Source organism: Varanus komodoensis, unplaced genomic scaffold, assembly GCF_004798865.1.
Source record: "Varanus komodoensis strain SLA01 unplaced genomic scaffold, ASM479886v1 scaffold24, whole genome shotgun sequence".
Taxonomy (NCBI): Eukaryota; Metazoa; Chordata; class Lepidosauria; order Squamata; family Varanidae; genus Varanus; species Varanus komodoensis.
Genome location: NW_025335641.1, coordinates 7583693 through 7610794, shown reverse-complemented (window position 1 = coordinate 7610794; position 27102 = coordinate 7583693).

Genomic DNA, 27102 nt, shown 5'->3' with positions numbered 1-27102 from the left:
AAAGAGAAAACTTGTTAATGCTTGCTTTCTCTGATAACATATCTGTATCTTGTGTAACTACAAGGAACTCATGATAAGCAGTAACAGTAGAGCCAGAAAGTCAAAGTTACACTCTGCCTTCCCAATAGAAAATGTAGCAGGGAATGTAGGGAGCTTTGATAAACTCCAAACAGAAGGTGCTTCTCAAAAACATGATAGATCACATATGTACAGAACCTTGCTTACAAAATTAATGCAATCCCTTGACCTGGTATAGGGTGAAGAAATCCAAACAATCTTAGCAACACACACTATAGTTAAAGCCAGCTTACCACTAACTCTCCATCAAAATAATGCGAAACAACCCCCCACCCCCCAAAAAGCCCTACTTACGGAAAGTGGAGAGAGATGTTGCCTGGCCAATCCCGGTGCTGCAGCCTCCAGTTTGGCTGAAGCCTGTTGCAGCCAGGCCACATGTTCTGTGCTCCACCCCAACACTTGGAGTGAGGCCTAAGAGCTCACGTGGGGGTCCAGAGGTGCTTAACTGGCTGCACGCCCAGCTTGTGAGCACTGGCACCCCCTCCAACACAGGCTATGCTGGGTGATAGCCAAGGCATGCTCCTTGGGGGACTCAGGTGCTTCCCTTCCCTCCTGCGGTCACAGGAACAACCCCACCATCAGACCTGCCATCTCCGGTCCATGGAACATGCTGGGCTACACCTCCCAATTCCAAGCTTCAGAGGTCATGTGAGGGAAAAGCCTATTGGGGCTGAAGCTCTGGGTCTTTCATCTGGAGGCTTTAATCTCTTGAAGTCACCAGCTCTACCATCCTGCTTTCTGTGGGAACTTGCTGAAATAAAAATCCAGGGCCTTCATAGTCTTTGCTGCCTCTGATTCACCTGGACTGGTGCTTTTTTGCCCACAGGTGCATCACGTTATGCAGCCTTTCTTGCACCTGAGGTTTGTAATTCTCCTCCCCCTGAAATCCAATGCCTCTCTCTCTCCCCTGTCCATACATCCTTTTCTGCAAATGGGGGTATGCTTAGGAGATGAGGTCCTTTAAAGTCATACACAGGGAAAGAGACCAGAGCATAAATAAATTATCATATGCAGATGTGTGCTTTTTTGTCTCCTGTGAGCCCGAGCCTTGGATTTCTTTGATAACTTGCACAGCCCCACCCAGCCTGTTCCAGAACTCATAAAGGGCAGTGTTTTCTATCACTACCACCCAAAATCCTTACATTAAAGACATTTTCCTGCCCTATAACATTTTCCTCTCTTCCCCCAGTAATATGCCTATCTTCAAAACTGCAACCCAATGTGAACCCCTGAAAAAGCTGCACCCTTTCACCTCCCTGTATCTGATGAGCTGCTATTTGGTACCAAACCAGTGCTCTGTGCTGAGAAATATAAGTGCCAACAGACTAGCAGAGTATGTCTGAAATATTTTCCAACTGTGATTATCTGTAATGCTTCATGGTTTTTCTTGAAACATAAAATGCTAAAAGAAATGAAGCAGACAGAGGAATAGGAGAGGATGGTCTATGCATCAGGCAGACAGAAGGTAAATGTGTTAACATTTGGAAACTGCTTCCCAAACGCTCGGCAGAGATTCAGAATAGACGGCAAATGTTAGGAACTTGGGATCACTAATATGCTGTGCATAGGAATGCTAGTAAAGATTCCCAAACCCAGCAGAATCATCTGGTGTCCTAAATGGCAATTGGAATTAAAACTTTAAAGACTGTGTGTGTTTCCTGCTATGAAGGCAGTCAGTCAACAGAGCCTGTCAGAGGGGGGAAATGGACAGTGAACTGCAGGGGTAATACAGGACTTAATCTTGCAGCAAAATAAAACCTGGAGAAATTGTTTTCTGCTTGGTTAGAACCAGAATCTGTCTTTGTGACCTAAGCCTTCCTCTGGCTTCCCAATGTAGGCTCCCATTTCTTTTCCCTCAAATAACCCATGGCTCGTTTTAGGGTTATTTGAGGGTTGCCTAATGCTGAAACAGGTCCTGCCATTTGAATCCACACAGTGCACAAAGCTGTGGCAAATCTGGGTTCCAACAGACAGCAATTAAAAAATGGCACCAGTAGGCCCCTGGTGTGACAGAACAGTTCTTGCATAACTGTATGTCGGTTGTTATGGCATGTGAATAAGCCCAGTGTGGTGGTTGTTGTCACCCTCAATTTTTGTGTGGGTGGGGGGGGGCACTTCTTCCACCTTTTCATTTCTACCAAAACAACAACAACAAAAAGAAAAAGAAAAAAGAAAAAAATCCCTGGAGGAAAAGATGGAATAGCTGGGATCTAGGAGCCTCCAGTCTTGATGCATTTCTAGACATATTGACAGTGTTTGGAAATTATCATCTTTTGTTTAGTTTAATCACTAAGTCATGTCCGACCCATCACGACCCCATGGACAACATTCCTCCAGGCTCTCCTGTCCTCCACCATCCCCCAGAGTCTCCCCAATCCCACCCTGACTGCCCCAGTGGCCGCATCTAGCAACCCCAAACTCTGCCATTCCCTTCTCCTTTTGCCTTGGAAATTGTACCTTGATTTAATAAACCAAGATGTAGCCAAGACCGGTGCCCATGCATATAGCGCTTCCCCTTCTGCACAGGGTGCCACAACTGCAGCTGAAAATCGTCAATTAACCACAGTTTACTATTTTATCTGAAGAAGGGAACTGTGGCTACCAGTCTGGGAACGAGCCAATGGCGAACCATGTTCAGCATCCACGCTTGACCCTGGTAGCTGCAGGTTCTCAGTATGGATGAAAGGGGGACGGAAAATTAACGAAAGACATTCCTGGCCTATTACATTGGTGGCAAACCTTTCAGAGACAAGTGCCCAAACTGCAACCCAAAACCCACGTATTTATTGCAAGGTGCCAACACTGCAATAAAACCTGGAAACTGAGGCTTTAGTTTGAAAAAACACCTCACAGTCAGTCCAAGGTTATATATATATACACATTTATGCACACACACACACATATGCACACATGCGCGTGCGCGCGCACACACACACAAACACCCACACATCCCCTTCTCAGCACACTGACCAGCATGAGAAAGTTTGGACGAGTCGCACCTAATGAATAGTGGCTCGTGACATCATCGCCTGGCACCGCGACTCCATTGCGAGCAGGCGCATGGCCCTTATGTCTGCTGTGATCTAATGCTCGGCTGCTGGGGTGATGCTGGGGTGACTTGGCCAACATGCTGACAGAGAGGGCTCTGTGCACCCGCTGTACCATGGGCGCCATGGGTTTGCAAACATTGCCCTAACCCTACCCTGGTGCACACCCCTAACCCTAATATAGGGCTAAACTTCCATAGAAAAGAGGGTGATTCTGAAAAAGCCTTCCTTGAGTGGCTATTTCTGCACAGCTCATCATTTCTGCCCTTTCTAAACACATTCAAACCATCAAAACCATGCCAGGACACCTCATTTTTCAAATTCTAACCCTACCCTGGTGCACACCCCTAACCCTAATATAGGGCAAAACGTCCATTGAAAAGGGCGATTTTGAAAAAGCCTTCCCTGAGTAGCTTTTTATGCAGACCCCATCATTTCTGCCCTTTCTAAACACATTCAAACCATCAAAACCATGCTAGGACACCTCATTTTTCAAATTCTAACCCTACCCTGGTGCACACCACTAACCCTAATATAGGGGTAAAGTTCCATTAAAAAGACAATTTTGAAAAACCCTTCCCAGAGTAGCTTTTTCTGCACAGCTCAACATATGTTCCAGTTCTGAACACATTCCAACCATCAAAATCATGCCCGGACACCTCATTTTTCTAACCCTAGCCCTATCCTGGTCAAATTCCTAACCCTGATATAGGGGTATAGTTCCACTGAGACCAGGACGATTTCGAAAAAGCCTTCCTTGAGTAGCATTTTCTGCAGAGCTCAACATTTCTGCCCATTCCAAACACATTCCAACCATCAAAACCATTTCAGGACATCTCGTTTTTCAAACCCTAACCTACCCTGGTACACACCCCTAACCCTAATAAAGGGGTAAAGTTCCACTGAAACTTGGACGATTTTGAAAAAGCCTTCCTTGAGTACCTTTTTCTGCAGAGCTCAACATTTCTGCTCATTCTGAACACATTCCAACATTTGAAATCATACCTGGACACCTAGTTTTTCTCACCCTAACCGTGTCCTGGTGCACACCACTAATGCTCATTTAGGGTGAATGTTCTATTGAAAAGGGCGATTTTGAAAAAGCCTTCCTTGAGTAGCTTTTTCTGCACAGCTCATCATTTCTTCTCATTCTAAACACATTCCAGCCATCAAAATCATGCCAGGACACCTCATTTTTCTAACCCTAACCCAGTGCTAGTGAACCTTTAGAGACCGAGTGCCCAAACTGCAACCGAAAACCCACTTATTTATTGCAAAGTGTCAACACTGCAATAAAACCTGAAAACTCTGGTTTTAGCTTAGAAAAAAACCCTCACAGCCTGTCCAAGGAAATATTCATATAATCTTGGCAGCGCACTGACTGGCCATATGAAAGCTTGACCAAGTCGCGGCTAATGAGTTGCCGCTTATTATGTCATCGCCTGGTGCCGCTACTCCTTTCTGAGCATGCGCATGGCCCCTATGTGCGCTGTTATCCAATGCTCTGCTGCTGGGGTGATGCTGGGGCAACTTGGCTCGCGTTCCAACCGAGCGGGCTCTGCGTGCCCGGTGTGGCACGCGTGCCATAGGTTTGCCACCGCTGGCCTATTGCAACGAGGCAAGACAGGAGCAAGAAGGATCAAGTGCTGTGACTATGGAATGGGCAGAATCTGACTTGCAATTACTGTATCACAGAAACATCCTTTGCTAAATGGTCCAAGTTCCAAGCATCTCCAAAGCTGTTTACCTTCCACTCTCTCCCACTGTGCTCCTCCAGCCGCTTCTCAGTGTTGGTCCCTGCATCTGTCCCCTCTATTCTCCATTGCTTTCCTTCGTGAATCCTTCCTGGAGATCTTTCTTCCCTTTCCAGTCTACACTCCCATCCCTTATCCTGTTGCCTTTTCGGATCTGCCTTCAGCCCTCTGCACAGAAAAAGGAATGATGAACAAAGAAGCGAGGAGGAGAACCCACACACCCATTGTGCTTCCCAGCCACACACACCAATTTTGTTTCTGGGATGAACGGCACACAAAAAGCAAAGAAAGCTGGAATTCTATCGATATTTGTCTGGGAGCAAGCCCCACTGAACTGAGTGAGGCTTTCTTGTCCATAGACATAGAATCATAGAATAGCAGAGTTGGAAGGGGCCTTGAAGGCCATCAAGTCCAGCCCCCTGCTGTTGCAGGACACCAAGTTGCACCATCCCACTCGGATGGCTGTCCAGTTTATTTTGAGTGTCTCCAGTGTGGGAGAGCCCAGCACCTCTCTGGGCAATTGGTTCCACTGTCGCATGGCTCTAACAGTGATGATTTTTTTCCTAGCCTGAATCTGGGTTGTTGCAACTTGAATTGATTATTCCATGTCCTGCGCTAGGACCTCCCTCTGTATACGCTTTCCTGGGCAAGTTTAGAAAGGAAACTAGCAGTGCTGGCTGGGCGTGCACCGGTGCATGTGCACGGGAGACTCCAGGTACGTGTGGGCTTGTGCGCGTGCTCATGGTGAACCAAGGGGACTGAATGCATGCCCATTCTCCTTCTCCCTTTCCAGCTACCATGACAAATCATTGCAGGTGAGGCCCAGGAAGAAGATGGCATCATAAGAAGGACCTGAAAACTTCCGTGAACGGAGGATCAAGAGTGCATAATAACGCCTTATGTAGGGAAGGCCTAAAATAAGCAATTTAAAATTTATGCAGGTTGGATCTGAGAGGAGGTGGAGATGCGTAGGCTTCCATTCTAACATTGCATTTGTATTTTTCTTTTTCAGAAACCTCCCATGTGGCGTGTTTGTTGCTTGCCACAGCATGTTTCCTTTATGTGAAAAGATATTTTGTCAGCAGTTTGTTGTCATTGGCTCGTTTAAGCTAGGAATGCCTTTTTATAAGCCAGTGTGGTGCTCCCTCGATCTCCAGGGTGCACTTAGAAAGAGAAGATTCTGTGTATCATGGATGCTGGAATACAGAATGTACAATGAAACACGCACTTTGTGTAAATAATTGTGTAGATTTGATGCACATGTTCCATATTAGGTTTCAAAAGTAATGTATGTGACCCTAAGCAATGGGAGGAAAAGAAATGTTATTTATTAGGGCTTTTAGGTTTGGTTGTATAAAATACAGTACTATACTAGAAGGGTGACCAGATGGTCTGATATCATGAGTTGCAGATGGAAACCACTGAAAGCCCAGTGGTCATTTAAACACTGTGTGCAAATGCACCTTTGCTGTCAGAAGATTTGAAAGTGCACAGATTTTTCCCACATATCTTTTTCCCCAGCCATAGCTGATCTTGAAGGGATAGGAAAGTAAGAAGTTGTGTCAAGTCAGCTCTGATTCTTTTCTTTTTATAATTTTTTTATGAAAATTTTAAACTAACACTAAAAACATCAAACATCACATACATCGGATTTACTGGGTCAACCTTCTACTACATATTTTTTAACATTCTAAAGTCAAATTCAAATCAATTTATAATAATTTAAAAACATCTCTAAGTTTACGCCAAGTCCCGTTTCTCCAGCCAATTATAGAAAGAATCCCAAGTTCGATAGAAGTCAGTATCCTCTTTCTTCTTCAATGATAAAGACAATCTATCCATTTCTGCACAGTCCAAGATCTTTCTTACAATCAATCCATCGGTGGACAGCTCCTCATTTTTCCAATATTGAGCAAATGCAGTCCTCGCCGCTGTAATTAGGTGCAGCATCAGATACATTTCCTGTCTGTTAACGTCTTCCGGTATGATGCCTAACAAGAAAACTTCAGGTTTAAAAGCAAAGGGTTTTTGTAATATTTCCTCCATCCAACTATGTATTTTAATCCAATATTTTTTCACCTTATCATAAGTCCACCACATATGATAAAAAGTACCCACTTTATGTTTACATTTCCAACATCTATTTGACCTATTTGGAAATATCTTATTTCCAAATTTGACTTGGTGACAAATACCATCTATAGAACATTTTATATAAATTTTCTTTATACGAAGTTGCTAATGTTACCTTAATGTTTCTTTCCCATAATTTTTGCCACTTTTCTAGTTCAACCTTAAATCCAGCGTTTTGTGCCCATGTTATCATAGTTTCCTTAACCTGTTCCCCTTCCATTTTCCTGTCAAGTGAAAAATCAAATCATATAGTCTTTTGATAATTTTCTCATCTGTAAGTCAGCTCTGATTCTTGCTTGTTTGGCCCAGGATGGGCCCAGGATCTGACAAGCAGTGGGCCGCCAAGGTCTCCATGTGCGAAAAATGGATCCTATCACCTTCTAAAGAAATCTTTTTAAAAAACTGGAGATGTGCAGGCCTGAACCTGGGACATTCTGCATGGAAATCATGTGCTGTACCACTGAAAGTGAGCTCACAGGGGAACTCAAGGCTGGGGCGGATGGGAGCTGTAATCCACCAGTTACTGGAAAGCAGCACATTGTCCATCCCAGACATAAGTGATAGAAAGCAAACTTCAGGTGACCAATTTTGATGATGGATTCGAAAGGAGATAACTTCAGTATTCATCCGTGTGTGGGATTTTAAGAATGGAGAGAAGGGAATGTACATTTCATTTCATTATTTAGGAGCGAACATGCCCAAGGTCTGCCATGCCTCTAGCACAGAGTTTGACACTGAGTAAATTGGGGGGGGGGGGGGGGGGAGCCAGGAAACTTCATATGAGGCATGAGGCCTTCTACAAGCTCAGGCACGTATAGTTCACAGATACTGAGTTAAAAACATTGGCATAAGCAACTCTGTGTGGTCTCCATGTTGCATGGTGTTTTGGCTGGATGTGCCACTATTCAGTGGTTTCTATTCTAGAGTGGTTTCTGCTCTTCTCAGTCAGTCCTCTCACTGTTGGCCTGTAACCAATCAGCCACCATGTTGAAATACAATCCCCCATCGAATGGCTGGAGCAGCTCCTATAGCAGCTGGAACCCTTTCAGGGGATTCTGTGGTGACACTGTGGAAATGATGATGCTATGTTTGGACAATCAGAGAAACCACGAAAACTGGTGAATAGACTGTTGTTTCTTATTGTGGTTTCTAAAAACCAAACAAACCATGCTGAAATACCATGAGAGGATTTAGGAGACATGGCAGATCATCCTGCTCGAGAAACCACCATAACGTTTGTCTTGTGAGTCTACCCACTATCCTAACTATGTAGTGTGTAGATGTTTGTCATAGTTTTGTTTACCTTAGTGTAAGCATGTGGAGCCCCAGTCTAGATGGAACTGCCACATACAGGTAGGGGAGGACTTTCCCACTCAGCTAATTCCAGCAAAAATCATCTGCTCCTCAGACATTTAAATTTCTCAGTGTTTTCAAAAGGGGAGAAAACCCTCTCTTGACTCCAGTGAATTGCATTATTTTTCATATATTAGATTTATATTCTACCTTTTTTCTTTCAAAGAACTCAAAGTGGCTCATGTCATTCTCTTCCTCCTGCTCTCAGTCTTATCCCCACAACAACAACCCTGTGAGGTAGGTTGGGCTGAGACTTCTGACTGTCCCAAAATCACCCAGTTGGCTCCACGGCCGAGCAGGTACTCGAACCCCGATCTCCTGAGTCCTAGTCCCATGTTCTAAAGTCTGCAAAGAACCCTGTCTAGTACGACCACTGCTATCTGTAAAAAGGAATTCGTGGACAAGCAAGGTCAGCTAATCCAGGGAACCATCAGAAATCATCGCAGTCCTTGTACCTTAATTTCTGCAAGTACCCATGGACAACAGGTCCAGAGATTTGGGGCTCCAAATGAAGGAGCTGGGGCACCAGCCCACATGGGCCACCTTCCAACACCCCATCAGCGACCACAACTACGCATTCAGAGCAGGAGGAAAGACGACGTCAGAGGCACTGCATTGCAGCAGTTCCACCCCTACTTGAATGATAGGCTACAAGGTGGTGCTTGGAGGGTATTGCTCTGCCCCTTGGAGTCTCCAGGATGGAGTTTCCCAGGGGTCAATCTTGTCCCCCATGTTATTTAACATTTACATGAAACTGCCGAGTGATATAACTTTTTTCAAATCTGCTTGTGGTCTTTAATAATTTCTAATAATTACTAATCATTTCTCTTAATATAATACACTCGATATGTTATCCTTCCTAATTTATGCAATCTTGGCACATTATATTCCTAATATACACATTTTTGTTTGTGTGTTCTGATTTAAGAACTATATCACAACATTATGAGAAGTAAAACTTCGAAGTATACTCACGATTTGATTTTGTTTGGGGGAAATGCAAGTTACATAAGTTTTCCTTACAGCTTAAAATGTAAACTGAACAAAATTGCTCTCGTTGCTAATGGCATCCAGGAAGTGATTAAAACAAGCAGTTTCAGAGCAAGTGCTTCTTACAGCAGGCAACCCGGTTCACCCCTCCAGCACTTGTAGGATCAGGCCTGAGGATGCTTGTGAGAATTAGAGCCACTGCAGTCCTGGGAAGTAGCTGGAAACCACAAGAGGGGCTACAAAAGGCTGCTCAGCCCTCCATGGTTTCATCATAGTGTCACATGGGCTCTGTGGGGGCTGCTTCATGGTCCTGATCTGATTCCTGCCTTCAGTCCTGCATCTCTGCCATGACTCCTGCCTATTCCAGATGTTATTATTGTCTCTGGTCCCATCACTCCTTGGCAGGTCTCTGATCCTTGCCTGATCCTGACCTTGTATTCACCTCTGGTTCTACTGACCCTTCATGGTATCTGGCTTCTGGTTGTTCTTAACATTATTTTATTATTAATTTTCTATCCCACCTCTTTTCTTTCAAAGAATTCAGAGTGGTTTACACCCTTCTCCTTCTGCTGCTCTTTGCCTTTGCCGCAGGCCCCATTGCCCATCTTGGCAAGACTTCCAGTCACCTCTATGCCACCTGGTCTTGGTGCTTGAGTTATAGATGCCCTACCACTTGTAACCTGGAGCTGATAAGCATGTCTTGGCTTGGATTAGAAAGCTATTGGAAGATGCATTTGTGGACAGTGTTGTGACATGGCTAGCAAAAGGACTTGTTGCTGCATTCATATTTTCGTCGACGTTACATATAATGTTTTGGAGTAAGGAGACCTACATTTCCATTTGCCTAAATAGCCACCACCTCAACTGCTAAGCACTTACGAATTTGCTGTTTGTGTTCCCCATTTTCACAAACAGATATGTAAAATATGCAACTTTATAAGTCTGCTTGCATTATATTTCCAATTGGGAGCTTGAAAACATGTCAAGGAGAATGTTTGCTCAAGATTTTGGCCCTATTTGGCTGGCAGAAACAACTTGGCTTGAATCCTTATCCAGATTAAATATTTTGTATTTCACGAAACTCAACTTTTTGTGATCAGTTTATTAGTGTGAAAAATGATGAAAAAGATTTGTATAGAACTGGAGTAAATGCTGTCTTGACAATTCAGCCAATGTCCTTTTACCTAGCTTTGGCTGTTGGAAGGTATAGAAAATAAATAAGTGTTGCCATCAGACAGACCTCAGTGAGGAGAGCATTCCATACTTGGGGGCACCACAAGAAAGCCTTCTTCCTTGCTGCTCAGCTGTTCTGATCCTGAGCTGGGTAAGAGAATGCTGGTCATGCATTTCCCCCATCCTGCAAAAGTGGTACTGGAGTAGGGTGAATCTATGCCCCCCTTTCCCTTTCATTCCCAATCTGCAGGATGCTACAGTAGGAGTCTTCCTTTTTGCATATTTGCTTAAACTGAATTAAAGCCAAACTGCAAGGTGTGCTATTGTGTGCTTTGAAAGATTTTTTATTTAGCTTTACATCCTCCAAAGGACAGCAGCACCTCTTTGGGTTCTGTAGGTACCATTCACCTATTTGAGAAATATGATCTACTCCAAGATTTTATTGCAGTCCCACATCACTTGGGCCACTCCTGCAGCACATGACTCAGCTTGTTTTCTATCTCTGTCATTTTCCCTCTTCTTTTATTCTGGAATTTCCATTCCCACTTTTTGCCCTCTTGCATTCCGGTTGTGGAGTCTACCTTTATGCAGGTGCTCACCCTGCACTGCCCTTGCCTTCCCTGAGCAGTGGGGAGGGGAAGGGAAGGGAGTCCCATGGGTCAGACACTCAGAGTTCTTTCAACTGTTTTGCTGCCTCCTTTACCCATGTTTCCCTCTGGGGGAAAAAGAATAAAGCTTTTGGTGTGCGTAGAAACAAAGAAATAAAGGCATGCAAGTCCATGCATGAAGCCTTCTCTAGCCTTGGAATGAGGCCAGCCCAGAGGTAGCTGTAGAGCTGGAGGGGTCTATGCAGGGTGCCCTCTGGTGGGCTGACATGGTAGTGGTGGTCGCCAGGTGGCTAGTCTCGCACCATTTAAATTTTCCACAGTGCTTGTTTTGGGTTATGAATGGAGCTCTTACCAACCATCTAGCACAGCAAGTTGCAGAAGAAAATTCAGACAAGTGTAACCAATGGGCCCTACCAGGATGCCAGGTGTTAATCAGTCTGCCATGATCCTGACATGCTAATTTCTACCACAAATTACATTTGCCTGGGGTCTTTGTACCTGAACTATGAGACTCTGGATTATGTGATTGAGATTTCTGCTATTTTGCTAGGATTGATCATGGGGTGCTCCTCTTTTGTAGACATATGGACTCGAGACAGCAATGGTGTGATGGCCCACTACCCCTGATGAAACACTAAACTCTTCCCTGCCTATGTAGTGGGGTCGGGCATGACAGCATGTTTCCCTTATTTCAGGTTTTTGCAGTTGACTTTGCTAAGGCGAAATACCACAAACTGTCACCAAAGAATCCAGAACACAGAAGATTATGGGAGCAATATTTTTTTTTTAAAAAAAGAGAAGGAACGTGTCAGCAAAACCCTCTGCCCTTCAGCATTCCCGTGGCTACATTCTTTCACCAAAAGGAACTTTAGGTTTTTGTTGTTGTTAAGAAGAATCTGAGGGATCATCAGTTTTTGCAGAGTGGATAATGCTGCCCTCAGTGCACTTTGATCGTAAAGACAGAGGGGAGTGTATTTAATCATGAAAAAATGAATAGGGGAAAGGTGGAGGAGGGGACCCCCCTATTTCTTCCTTCAAATAGCTCCTTTAAAAGCATTTTGCTTCAGCTTAGTCCAGCCATGTTTTGTTACAGTGTATTTTTCAGATTATGGCCAAGGCACGTATTTCATTTCCTAGGTCCCCTCCTAAAAACCCCTATTACAACTGTTCCATTAGTTCCATTTATGAACATGTATCTTTTAAAGAGCCGTGATTTATTGTATCAGTGAATGTTCTGGGGCTTGCAGAGCGAGATGTGATGGCCACTAGAAGTTTGCAGTGTGACATCCATTATTATTCCTGTGAGAACGAAGCCCTGGTATGCTCTAAAATCATTTCCTTACTGCTCTCACTCCAGAAATATTCCTAATTCCTAGCTATTGCCTTTTTTCGAGGCCTGCCAATCTAATGCTAGAGAGATCTGGTCAACCGCTTGTCTCACCCTTGCCCTAAAATTACAGGGCACTAAACATTTATAAGTGTTAAACAGCAAAATAGGCAAAATAGAAGAGTTTCTTTTTCTGGAATCTGTTATTGTTTCCCCATATGATGCAATGGTTTTGTTTGTTTGTTATTGCTTCTAACTTCCACTGATTTATTTAATTACAGTGGTACCTTGGCTCATGAACTTAATCCGTTCCAAGACTCGGGTTGTGACCCAAATTTGTCGTGACCCAAGTAAAATTTCCCCATAAGGTTCAATGTAAATAAGGTTAATCTGTTCTGTAACCATTTTTTTCACAGAAATTAGAAACAAAGCAACAAAGAACAACAGAGTAACAAAGAACTGTTCAGTACAGTAGAGAACACTAACCTAGGTGTGGGAGAGGTTATTGTTTGGAGGGAGAGTCCAAACCAAAATTGTGCGATAGCGATCGTGCTCGTGGCGGGGGGAGACGGGTGCAATCACAGGCGCGCTCGGGGAGGAGATGGGCACAATCATGGTCACGCTTGTACAGGGAAGATGGATGCAATCGCGGCCATCTCCCCCCACCCCCTAGCACAACCGTAATCGTGCCCGTCTTCCCTGCACAAGTGCGACTGCGATCACAGCCATCTCCCCACTCCATAGCACGATCACACTTATCACCCAATGCGGAGTTTGCAACCTGAGGCAAAATTTTGCCAAAATTTCTGTTCGCGACCCAATTTGGTTGTGAACTGAGGTGTTCATAAGCTGAGGTACCACTGTAATGGAAATTTCTAGCCAAGGTAAAAAAGGAGGATTTATTTATTCATTTAGTTTTTGATTTATATCCTGCCTTTTTCCTACAAAGGGCTCAAGGCAGCTTACATCATTCTCCTCCTCCATCTTATTCCCACAACAACAACCCTGTGAGGTAGGTTGGGTTGAGAGTCTGTGACTGGCCCAAGGTCACCCAGTTGGCTCCATGGCTGAGCAGGGACTAGAACCCAGATTGTCTGAGTCCCAGTCCCATGCTCTTAACCACTACACCACACTGGCTCTCCACACTGGCTCTTATTGTATTAATTGACGCTCATCCAGTGCACAGTTAGAAACTTAGGAAGCTGCCTTCTACCAAGCCAGGCCACCAGCAGCTCTCAGAGGTTTTAGTTTTCTAGATCTTCCTAGAGTTCCTGGGGGTTGACCCTAGAACATCTGGTATGCAGGGAAGATGCTCTGCCACTGAATACAGCCTCTTCCCGGATTACATGCACAAGTTCCAGGGAAGTCCATGTGCCTGGATTGTGTTCACTGTCCCTTGCACATATTGGCCCAGATGGCAGCGCCCTTGTCGGGATCGGAGTATTTAACAAAGAGACGCTTGGTCTTTCTAAAGCCCTCTGTGCATGATCAATAAAAGGCCAGGCATTGGCACACATCGAGAGAGTGAAGGGATTTCTCTATTAGGGTGGAAGACGTGGGGAAGAACACTGGCAGAAGGATGTCCTGGTTGACATGAAAAGCTGTAGCGACTTTAGGGAGGAATGCTGGGTTGGTTCGCAGGATTACCTTCTCCTTATGGAAATTGAGGTAAGGTGGGTCTATGCAAAGGGCAGAGAGTTCGCTCGCTCTCCTCGTGGAAGTAATGGCGACTAGGAAGGCTACCTTCCACGATAGCAACCTCAAATAATTCATAGCTAGAGGTTCGAAGGGGGCTCTGGTAAGTGCCTGGAGAACCACTGACAGGCTCCAGGTTGGTACCAATGGCCGGGTTGGCAGCTGGAGATTCTATAGTCCTTTGAGGAAGCGACAGATAAGCGTGTGGTAGAACACAGAGGATCCGGATAGGGGACCACGAATAGCTGCTACGTACACCCTAATCGAAGTGGGTTTAAGTCCATCTTGGTGTAGGGAGAGCAGGAAGGAAAGGATGTTATCAATGGAAGCAGAGTCAGGGGCAAAGTGGTTGGTTTCCGCAAAGGCGGCGAAGCATTTCCATTTTGCCTCGTACGACTGGCAGGTGGATGGTCGTAGGGCAGATTGCAGGATGAAGGTAATCTCCTGTTGCAGTGAAGTCGGGACGAAGGAGGCTCGGGTAGGGTCTCTCGGTACCAACCGTGGCGCCGATGCTGATGGATGAGGGGCGGACATCGGGACCGACGGGCATCCTGGAACCGGGGGTAGGCGATCGGGAGCAGTCAGTGAAGGAGCCACACAGTAAGGCTGAGGGTATCAAGGTGGGGGTGGAGGATTGCCCCCTCTCCTGCGTGATCAGGTGAGAAATCCGCAGTAGACAGAAGAACGTACGACGGGAGAGGTTGAGGACAGTCGGGAACCAGGGCTGTCGGGGCCACCATGGTGTGATAAGAATGCTCCATGCCCTGTCGCAGGCGGCCTTTTCTAGGGTACGGGTGATCAGCGGGATCGGGGGGAAGGCGTAGAGGAAGGAGCCTGACCAACTCACCATCATGGTGTCGCCCTGTGAGTTTGGGCCTGACCCCGCCTTGGAGCAGTAAGTCCCGCACTTCTAATTGGAGGCTGTTGCAAACAGGTCCAAGGACAGAGTACCCCAACGGGGAAACAAGTCCCTGCAATTCTGTTCATCTAGTTCCCATTTGTTGGTTGACATCTTCCTGCTGAGAGTATCCACCTCCTCGTTGTCCACCCCCACTAAATGGATCGCAAGTAGGGAAATCCCCCTGGGGATACACCAGTCCCAAATCTGCAGGGCCAGATGGGCCAGCGGTACCGACTTCGTGCTGCCTTGTTTGTTTATATAGAAGACGGTGACTACGTTGTTGCAGACTACCTGTACCGACCGGTTCCGAAGGGCAGGTTCGAAGGAACAAAGTGCCTTGAACACTGCCAGTACTTCGCGAAAATTGATATGCTCAGACTTTTCATGAGCCTGCCAGGTGCCTTGGGTACGTAGGTTGGTGCAACTTGCTCCCCAGCCCATGAGGGAAGCATCAGTATGGAGTAAAATCGAGGGTTGCCACTGGTGGAATGGAACACCCACTGTAAGGTTGTCGTTGTTTGTCCACCAAGACAGAGCCTGGCGAACTGAGGCGGGAGGTAGGAGTGGTCATCTCGGGGAGTTGCAAAGAGGCTGGAACGTGCTGTTGAACCACAGCTGAAGTGGTCGCATCCTCAGTCTGGCATTCGGGACGACTGTGATTGTCGAAGCCATGTGTCCTGGGAGCCTTTGGATGGCTAGTGCCGGGGTCCACCCACCCTCCTGAACCTGTCTGACTGAGGAGCAGAGTCTTTCCATCCGGGCTTGTGTCTGAACTGAATCCAGTTGTGCCCCAATGAACTCGATGACCTGTGAGGGAGTGAGACAGGAATTCTTGGCATTAATGCACAGTCCGAGGCCCTCTAGGAGAGTGCATGTAGTTTTGATGGCCGAAATAAGGTTATCCCGGGAGGAGGAGACAATAAGCCAAGCGTCTAAGTAGGGGTAAATTTGCACACCCTGCAGGCGAAGGTGGGCGCAGACCGGAGCCATGCACTTTGTAAATACCCTAGGAGCTGTGGCGAGTCTGAAGGGGAGGACGTTATATTCAAAAATATCAGAGCCAACAATAAAGTGGAGAAGCCTCCTGTGGTCTGGGTGGATGCTGATGTGGAAGTAGGCATCCTTTAAATCTATGGAAGCGAACCAATCTTCTCTCTCTAGCAAGGGGAGGATATTTTGCAGGGTGGTCATGCAAAATTTCTTAGTTGTAATAAAGGCATTGATGCCCCTTAAACTGAGTATGGGGAGTAGACCACCATCCCGTTTCGGTACTGTAAAGTATCTGGAATAGAAGCCGTGAAGTCCCTCGGAATGGGAGATTCGGTGAATCGCTCCTTTATGGAGTAGCTGGAGTACCTCATCTCTGAGGACCTCCGACGGAGCGGTGTAGTGCATCGGTCCTGAAGGGGGCACAGTGTCGAACTCGATTTTATATCCATTCTCAGTGATGGAGAGTATCCATTTATCAGATGTGATGGACTCCCAAATGGGGAGCTGGCTTTGCAGCCAGTCCCCAAAGGGAAGGGGGGAGGATAGAGGAGAGAGAAGATTAGCTTGTGCAGCCCGTCAACGTTGCCACTTGTCGGCGGGTTGGTGGTGACGGCCCTGTTGGTATTGCGTGGCCGGTTGTCTGTGGTTGCGCTGCTGGCGCGGTTGGTACTGTTGATGTGGCTGGTAGCGATGGTAGGGCTGGTATCTTGGGTAACGAGACTGAGGCCACTTACGATGGCTAGAATTTGGAATTTCCATCTTCCAGGCAGTAGCTCGAGCATTGTATATGTGCTCGAGCTTATGGTCTGTGCAATCATGGAAGAGACCAGAACCGTTGAAAGGCATTCCCTCTTGGTCTCATCAGGGAAGTTGCAGGAGCATAGCCAGGTGTCTTGACGGAGGGTGATAGAACCGACGAGTGCACGGGAGTCACAGTCTACATGGTGTCAGGCTGTGGTAAGCTGTTGTATGGAGAGCTGCATAGCTTCCCGGATGAAAATGCGGGCCAAGTCACGCTGTTGTTCCGGAATGGATGAGGTGATGGATTCCAGTCATTGCATCAGGAAGTACTGATATCTGGCCATCGTTGCCTCATAATTTGAGATCTGGAAACCCAGTCCCATGGCCGTGTAGATGCGTCGCGCCATCAGGTCTATCATTCTGCCTTTTTGTCTCTAGGGATTGAGTATTCTCTGTTGTCTTGTCCCTGGGAAGACTCAGCCACAATTGAATTAGGTTTCGGGTGTCTCAAGAGGAACAGAATATCCTGTTCCTGAACCTTATACATCGACTTGTACCTCCTGGATGTCGGGTGGGGTTGGCTAGGAAAAGCCCAAGTGTCCTCCATGGCCTCCCGAAGGGTAGTGATAAGCGGGATGGATATGGCGGAGGACTGTTCTTTACGAACGATGTCGTAAAAATTGTCTTTGTTGGTGCTGGGTCGATGCTTGACCTCAATTTCCAAGGACTGGGTAAAGCGGCTCATGAGTTCGCCAAATGTGGTGTAGGATTCTTCAGGGGACCCAGGGCCCTGGGTAGAAATGACCATGCCGGGAGATGTAGAGCAGCGATCCGAGTCTTCCGAATCCGAGTCGTAAAGGTAAGGCAGGCTGGAGGAAGACTGGGCTGGAGACGGTGGAGGACGAGAAGTCACTGGTACTGAGGTGGAGGGCGCTTCGGTCCTGGTCAGCTGGGATCGGTACCTGCGCTCCGGTGGCATGGGATAATAGCCATACGGAGGCGGATATCCCCAATAGTAGGGCCGAGGAGGTTCGGAGCTTTAGTATGGCATTGGAACCCAACTCCTGGTAGGCTGGCCTGAAGAATGGTGGTGGCAATGGGGCTTGGCCAGTGCAGGAGGCCTTGGAGACGCCTCGGGCAATGAAGTCATTGGCATCAGAGAACAGGCCGGCTGGTGGCTTGGCAGCGACCACGGAAGATAGTCTTGGATTTCCCTGTTGGACATTGATCCATGTACGATGGGTTCGGGGGGATCCAGTGCTGCAGGAACCGGGGACTCAACCCTCTGGGGAGATCTGGGCGGCATAACTTGCATCAGTGCCTGCGGTGTCAGTGTCGAAAGCATCGGGACCAACTGAGCCGTCTGGACCGATGGAGCAGTCGAACCTGAGTCTCGGTGCAGTTCTGGGACAGGTCTATGATGTTTGCGGCTGACTTGTCGGTCTTGTCCTTCTTAGGCTTTTTTGGGACTGACAGATCCCCTTGGCCGGTGTGCTTCCTCTTCTCCTTTTGTTTGAGTGAGGAGGAATGGGAGGAGCGAGAGGTCTCCCTGGAAGTAGCTCCCTCGGATGGCAGACGAGGGGAGATCATCATAGAGGGACCAGCCGGCGTAGCCTGGGTGGCAAGTTCGTCAGAGGCTATCAGGGCCTGATCCCAAAGGATCTTCCTCAGCCGATTTTCCCAATTTTTTCGGGCTTGTTTGGTGAAGCCTGGCAGTGTCTGCATTATCAGTGCAGTGCCCCTCTCCCAGGCAAAGAAGACAGAGCTCATGCGGGTCTGTTGGGGACATTTTGGCCCCACATTTGGAGCACTTTCAAAAAGCCGCACGCTGAGCCATCAGATAAAGGGATAGCGAAGATGGATAGTACGAAGGTAAGGTTTTATTTTTTTTTTTATTCTTTAGTAAGAAAAAAGGGGTTGTTTAACTAGGGAAGGTAAAGGTAATAAAACTTGGATTATTTCAACTGGGAAGAAGGAGAAAAGAAACAGCTATCAAAGTAGAGAGAGAGAGATAAACGAATGGCTCGTGGCAGTGCGATCGGCGGTTGAAAGAAGACTGGGGAAAATGGCAGGCACTCTGCCCTGTATGATGGTCCCGGGTCCCCTGAAGAATCCTACACCACATTCGGTGAATGATTTTGAGGTCAGGGGAATGTGGAGGTGATCCTGGCCTCCATGCTCCTCCTGAACTTGACTGGATATCTACAACCTTCCAAGTCCAGAAAGTTACTGGCTGCTGCTAAGGAGTCCTCTACAGGAAGAATTTAACCTGCTGTTGTACAGGGGCTTCTTCGAATGTTTTTGTTGCTGAGAAAAGTGCATCCATTACATGGGCTTTTTGTGGCACTTTGTATTTCTTTGTTTTTTAATGCATTCAGGCAACCAACCACAAGGTGGTAATGCGGTATAACTGGTTTGCTGCAATTTAAAATTTAACACCATACAAAAAGGCTGGGAAACGTGGGAGAGACCCTGGAAGCAAGGAAATGGTGCAGTGGTCACACAAGCATCCAATAAATGCCTGGTGCAGAGAGCCCTAAGTGATAAAGGCACTGGGCAAAAATATCAATGGCATTGTTTACTTCTTAACAACAGCATTCTGCATTTATTTCATTTAATGTGTAGGAGAGGAGCAGAGCTGGAGAGGAGATCATGGGTACTGTTCCTGCTGGCAGCCTCAGTGACCACAGCACCACTTCACATGGGTGTCTGCATGCAATTTATGATCCTGGATTCAAGCATGAGTGGATTCTCGATGGTGTAGAGAGTGTCATGCACACAGGCCTCTATGCAGACATCAATTCAGGGACAAAAACAAAGATTCAAGATTCATAATCAATTATCACTTATTAATAAGTGGCTGGCAACACTTTTACGTACAAAGCATTCCAACAAAATGAGAGCCAAACTAATGTTACATGTGTGTGCACTTAAATAGCAGCCTTCGGTACATCGGTGGAAGGGGGACTAGTTTGGATACTGACCATGGCACAGGATGTGAGCAGAAAGGGTTAAGCCAAAATTCTGATCTTGATTGCGGTCTCCGTAGCTGTTGCTTAATTCAACACATTCAGTGCAGTATGGTTTAGATCTCAGATATAAACACCATCAATGGAAGACTTTTTTCCCACTTGGGGGAAGTGCAACCCCAGGCCAAGAGGTCCAAGGGTGTGGACTATTATTTCTTTGGAGAAGCTGGGAAAGGAGGTGCTTGTTTGCCAAGAGGCGTTCCTTTTTGTAGAAGTCTGGCAAGTTGCCCAAAAAGGAAAAGAAACACTTGGCATTGAACAACAGAGGAGATAAAGCTTTTCAAGGCCGACAAAGGTTGTCAAGATTTCTGACTAAGCCCAGATCTCATCGAGGCCCATCTGCTCCTTTCCATGGATCTTGTTATAATAGTACTCTGTCAACAACATGTTTCCCATTTGTGGGATTCTTGGGGCTTTAATGCATTTAGTAACTAAAGCTTTTTGAATATATTTCTGTTTATACTGATGGCCTTTGTCTCTAGCTGAGCGTAATGAATGCAGGTAGTAAGCTGTGAGAAAGGAGAGAGGTGAGATGGTGTCCAGAGGAATATTCATAAAGTCTCTTATGCCTCCAGAGAGATGTGGTAACAATGGAAGACATTAGTACTGAGGAAATGGAGTAAAGGAGGACAAGGGCTTGGGGAGAACTTCAAAGCACAGCATACTTCCGGGGGTCCCCAGGTACCTTTCTTTTGGTGTTACCATGATAGTTTCTCTGAGCCACTAAAAGTGTATGTGGCTTCTTCTGTGCTGGCCTTTTCTTCCGCCATCACTACAGAGGGCTAAAGGTACCACTGCAGCAACCAGTTCAAAAGGAGTCCAGAAACCAGGCGAAGACCTTTTTATTTAAGCGTCATTTTAATTGTTAACAATATTTGCTTATTTACCTGGCCAGGGCGACTTCTTTTATATTGTTATTTATTTTATATTGTTAATTTTATATTGTTATTTTTGTATTTTATTGTATTTTATTTTGTGTTGTGAGCCGCCCCGAGGCTTCGGCAAGGGGCGGCATAGAAATGTTTTAATAAATAAATAAATAAATAAATAAATAAATAAATAAATAAACCCGATGGGGTTCGGCTTGTTCTTGTTTGCAGTAGGTGAAATGACCTTGCCATAATATGTCATTTGCTCTCCACGTTACAAATTCAGCATTATAAACCTGGATAGAGGTTCTCTATTGTGAGACGGCAATGCTACTATGAGATCTCGTGTCATGAGTAGAGCTGGCTGCAGCTGGGGATCAGACTAGATGGCCCAGGACACCCCTTCTGACTCGCTCTGTTTCTATGTTTCTATACCTCAATGTACAATGTAACTTTGGTAACACCTTGTAACATGATGTAGCTAGTGCAAAATGGCATCTTAAGGGCATGGCATCCCTAATATCCCACAGCTTTACGCCAAAATAAATCTGTTAGTTTTCAAGGTGCCAGTAGGCTCTTGGTTATTCTCACTAGACCAGGCTAACATGGTTCCCCTGTGGATTGCCCCCCCCCCCCCATCACAACAGCATGTGTCACCCTGCATCTGTCTCTCATTAGTTGTTATTACTTGCATGTTGTTTACAACTGCAATGGATTGACATGGAGCTACCACAGATGGAGGCCATGGATTCAGCCTTTCAAACCAATTAGTTCCTTTGGCAAACATTCCACGCACAGAAATTTTTCATTTCCTTCTAAAACTAAGGTGTTACAAAAACTACTGAGCATTCAGAATGATGGCAGAGTCTGGCTGCTCGCTTATGCCAACCATGCAGATGGTGGAGGTGCAGAAAATATCAATTAATTCAATCTCAGTTTGAAGTACAAATATATTAAAAGTTGGTTGGCCCATAGTCAGGGCTTGCTATACCTGAAATAAGAACAAAAAGATTATATTTTATTTCCAAACCAATTTATTCCAGCTTTCAAAAGCATCATTATTCTTCTTACAAAGAAGCCTGTTCTGGCCTGCCTCTGGGTTGCTGTGTGTGATTCTGCACTTACCTCCAGTGGTAATGGCTTCTCAGAAAGAGCCATAGAGAACTATGATGGCAGCAAAGCCTCTCACCATACAGGGCGCTGTTAGGCCTTCCTTGTCCTTATTCCTTGCTCCCTAAAATACTACTTATAGGCATTATTTTCCTATAATGTGGTAGTATAGGGAAGGAGAGTGTATACTGTGAAGTAGAGTCTGCTTATGCACCCTAAGGAGGGGAAAAGTATGTAGGAGATACAGAAATAATTGGGAAGATCCTTGCCCAATTGTTCCTATCATTCAATTTGAAAGGTATGTTAGATCCCCCATAATATAATAAAGAAACAATTTGAAATATATTCTGACAACCCTGCCAAATTTTAATCAGGTCTCATTTTTAAGTTCAAGCACTTTTCTTTCTGCTGTTTGTTATATCTGGCTAATGATTTTTCAAATGGTTTGTGTTTAGCAGAGAAAGACACTAAACTTCAAACAGATAACAGAAGAACGTTTAAAATTAATACACAAACTAAACAGCCTTAACTCCAGATACAGCAATATACAAAACAGATACACAAAGAAGATTTCAAACTTACAAATATGTTGCAGAAAAAGGACTTAATTTCCTCAAGAATTCTTCAAGACAACTTGATGGGTTCTAGTCTTGCCTTAGGTTTAGAAGAACCAAACCTTAAAGCCAAGGTACAGTCATGCTTTATACCCTTTCCTAGTTTTCTAAACTCTATAGTGCCATATATTATTTGACATTTTAAACTTACTGATTAATCCTTCATTTATGTTCTAGCCTTCTTGGAGGACCCTTTCTGTATCCATAAATTCCCTTATCTTGCGAGTAACAGTGTCAGTATACATACATGATATTTTCACTTTCTTATTTTATGGAAATATCCCAAATTTCTTAACACGTCCTGTGCATTCCTTACAGCATGTCTCTCTTTTCATGGAACAAAACCCACAGCTACTTCTTTCCTTTTTTAAAAAAATAAACCTATACCTATTTCCAAATCATAACTAACCTAAAGCAGCTTCTTCAGCGTTCAGACCCCTGCCAAACTCTGGGTCTGCAAATCAATACCCAGAGGCGGTGGCCCTAGAAAGCCAGCCCGGTAAGCTTGCAGAGCCTTGGTTCACAGCTGCAGCCTCCTGGCGACCCCGTCTGTGCACAGGCGGCTTGTCACCCGGCCTCAACAAAGGGAATGGCAAGGAGCAGTGCCAGTGGCAGTGCTCAGCACGACTGGTCACACAGACATGTCCTGGTGCTCTGGGGATGATGGGGAGACTGCCAGAGCTTGCCATGACCTCCCTGTGCAGGCCAGCGCTAGGTACCAAAAAGGTCTGAGACTTAGGCTCACAGGACAAAACCAAAGCAACCTCCTCTAATTTACACACATTAACATATGCTCTAAACTCTCTCTCTCTCTCTCTCTCTCTCTCTCTCTCTCTCTCTGTGTGTGTGTGTGTGTGTGTGTGTGTGTGAGGTAGGGAGGGAGGCTGACTGCTAGGACATCCCCATTATTAAAAAGGGATGAATGGGCAAGGGAAAGGGGGGCATTTGATTTCAGGGGGAAAAATGAACCCTTACAAAAAGATTCATTGGGGAGGATAGCAGGAGATGAAGAGAATGTGGGCAAAAACCCCCAGCAAATCTAGGGGGGAGAGGCCATCATACTTTTATTTCAACGAGTGTCCATAGACAGCAGGGTGGTGGGGCAGATGGCCTGCTGGAGAACCAGGGCTCCAGATGAAAGCTCTAGGGCTCTGTTCCTAGTCACCCTCACACTGCCTGTGCCCCTGTGCGCTTCCTGTTTGGACTTACCGAGCAGCTGTGCTGGGAGAGCAGGAAGCCAAACTTTGGCACTCTTACAGTACCCCAAAGGGCACCCACTCAAACCAGCTCAAGCAGCATCACTCTGTTGGGCGCTTTGCGGTGCTTGCTGCAGGTTACAACACTGCCATTGCTACCATTAAGATGACAAAGTAGGTGGATGGGTGACCCTGCGTGGCATTTTGCTGGGGGTAAGAGAGGCTTTTGCCTGGTGTCAGCATTAGGAAGGAGCATAGCCAGTGCTTTGTTAAGAGCAGCAATTGTAATTCAAGAATAAGTAGGAGAGAATCTGCCGATACCATTGTCATCCAGCGTAGGGTTAAGTGTTCCATTTCTGTCTCCCTAGCTTTATAGCTCATTCGTGTTTCCACCCACTTTCTGCCAGCAATGAATATTTCCTTTTCATTGTTTGTTCCCTGGCAAGTGTCTTAACAGCTATTGTTGAACCTACAATCTATATTGGATAAGAGAGTACCAGAAGAATTTGGTTGCCAAATATTTATAAAATCCAATCTCCCCAAGGGCCTTCTGTATGCATAGAGTTGATTTGTGTTATGCTCTGTAACTATTGCAAAAGCATATTTGCGTATGTATGCGTGGAAAATTTAGTTTAGATTTTTTTAAAACTATGCCAGCCTTCCTTTAAAAGCTATAAGCAATTTCTCAGTATGTGCCTGAACAGCTGATGACTGTGTGGAGGTTTTTTAAATTTCACCTTTGATTGAACTAATGAAAGATTTAGTTAGGCCACTGAGTAGGTTTCAAGAAGGCTAAGTTGCTCTTTTAATCAAGCAACTTTGCCAAATATTTACTAAAATAGGACAGATGCTTTTAAAAGTATAAATAGTTGGTTACTTATTTAAATAAAAAGATCCTTACCACCCTTATTTGGTATAGTCCTTTGATACTGTTTATCTTTAAAAAGGGAGAGAGAGAGTTTCCATTGTAGATTTTAGTAGTAAAATAAGAATCATTACCAGAAATAAATTAGTTATCTATCATGTGCTGTAAATGTTGATGCAAAGCACACAGCTTTGTTACATTCAGATCTGCTATAAACATGTCAGCCGTGAAAGTTGTTAATAAAATATTTTTTTAGTGGTAAGACTGTTACAGTTGTTATGGGTACAACCCAATACTTCACAGCACTGAGATATAATAATAATAGTAATAAATGGTAGGTGAAAAGTCCAGTTCTTAATTTGCGATGAGTAACTCAAGGTGGTTGTGTGTTTTGAAATACTTTAATGGAAAACTGGTTATTAGGATGGGTAAAAAACCAGTATCATCTATTCTTACTCTGACAGAGACATTTTCAAGTCTAATGAAAGACTCAGACAAGTGCCATTTTCCAGCTAAACACTTTGAGTAACTCTTGTTGCAAAGGGCATGTTCAGAAAGACTGGCCAGAATCCTAAGTCTTCATGCATGGATGGGCAGGGGGTCGTGTGTGTTTGCATTTCTGGTTTCCACTTTTCTTTTCTGTGTTTCTTCTGCCTTACGGAATGACATTTTAGAGGATCTTCAAATCTTTGCAGATTATGTTTTGCTGGATACAAGAGTGATTGTCACTGAAAATCTGAAAGGCCTCCAACATCCAAGCTGTAGACCAGCCTTCCCCAGATTTGTATTCTCCAGATGTGTTGGAACACATTCCCAGAGTCCCCCAGCCACAACTGGAGGGCCTTAGGTCGAGGGAGGCTGTTATAGATGGAATGCAGCTCTTTAGGGATCCTAGACATTCTTGCCTTGTGCTTTTCAATCCAACTCAAGGAATGAACCTAATTCAGAAAGCGAAGTCTCTGTGAGCCATCTGGGCTTCATTTCATGTTGCAGCACTTCAAATTGCTGGTCTCTCACCTTACAGGGAAGCCCAAGAGAAATGGCTGCTGTTTTTTTCCTTCTGAAGCTTTTGTTGGCTATGATCTTGCGGGAAGCAGAAAAAGGTTAATTGGTGTTCGCAATATAGTACAGACATTGGTCCTACTTGACTGGTGTTTTTGCTGCATGTTCTAATGGGACTTATGGGTACCATGCTGCAGATGGTGGAAACATTACTGAGTTGTTCTAGTGCCTGAGATGGACATGATGTACTGCCTTCTCTGAAAGTTGTCTACATAAGGCTTTTACACCACCACTTCACCAAGGCCTCCAGATTCTTTGCTGAATTAGTATTGGTATCCCGACACTTTTCTTCTGGGTTTTTAATTTCCCTGGCTTTCGATACGTTTCATTACACAACTGCAAGGTGGTACTGCAGAACAAACACACACAATTTTCATTCTGGTTCATTCACATGATACCAGACTTTTCTCACTCTAACACCAACAATTGCACAAATGCTTGGAAAGCATGGGAGAAGCCCTGGAGAACGATAATATCATGTCAAGTACCTCCAAACTATGGTGAGTAAAGAATCATGCACACACAATACACGTCTCATGTATCAAAGCTCCAAATATCGACTAGGTCTATAGCAGAGTGCTACAGCATCTGCTCTGCATGCAGAAGGGCCCAAGTTCAACCCTTGGCATCCCCATTAAATATGGGAAAGACCCCTGTTTGCAGCTCTCGAGAGCTTCTTCCACTCGTATAAGCCAGAGGTGTGTCTTCCTATACCAAAGCTTCCTAGGACCCTGTTTTAAGAAATATAAACTCAAGATCTTATATGGGAGCCATGCTGGTGCAAGCAAAGGATTGGGGTGCATGTCCCTGGGCTAAGGAATCAGAAACAATTAAAAGAAAGGAAAGGAGCTGCTGCCTTTTGCATTTTAAATTAGCCCCATTCTCCATCCACAATGGCGGGGAGGAGAAATCTTATTTGGTAATGTTAAGAACAGTTTTTTAGCCCATTATTCAACTGTCCTGCACTATTCCCAATAATTGTTAGACATCCGGGAGTTTATTTGCATCTCCTTGGACTGTGGCAGGGAGAGCTATTCTACTGACAGATGTGAGGTTTCTGGGTTAAGAATGCCTGCAATTTGTCTTAATTTTATTTACAGAGCTGGTGAACCCTAAGACAGGGTATCACCAAATAGCCCTTTCATTGGAAGGTGACTATGTCTGAAGGCTTCAGTTTGGAAGGGATTGTTAACATCTTTGGGGGTGAGGAGATAAATATCCAGCTGTGTTTACAGAGATTTGATGTGGGAAAAGCATTTTGGCTTAGCAGAGACTCTTGAACTCTGGGCTGTCTGTCTGGAGCCTTGCATGTCATGTCTGGATGAGGCTGATTGCTATTTTCGGGTCCAGCTTGTGCAACAACTAGTCCCCATGTTACTGAACCTGTGCTTCAGTATTCCCACTGGCTTATTTCCATTTCCAAGCCCTTACTGGGAACCAAGTTTTTGTTGACCCAAGAAATGCCTCCTGATCCTTAACAAGAGTGTCCATGTGAGTCCAGGTGGAGAATATGGGTGGGAAAGCGCTATAGTGCAGTACTTTCCATGTGGAAGGTCCAAGGTTCAGT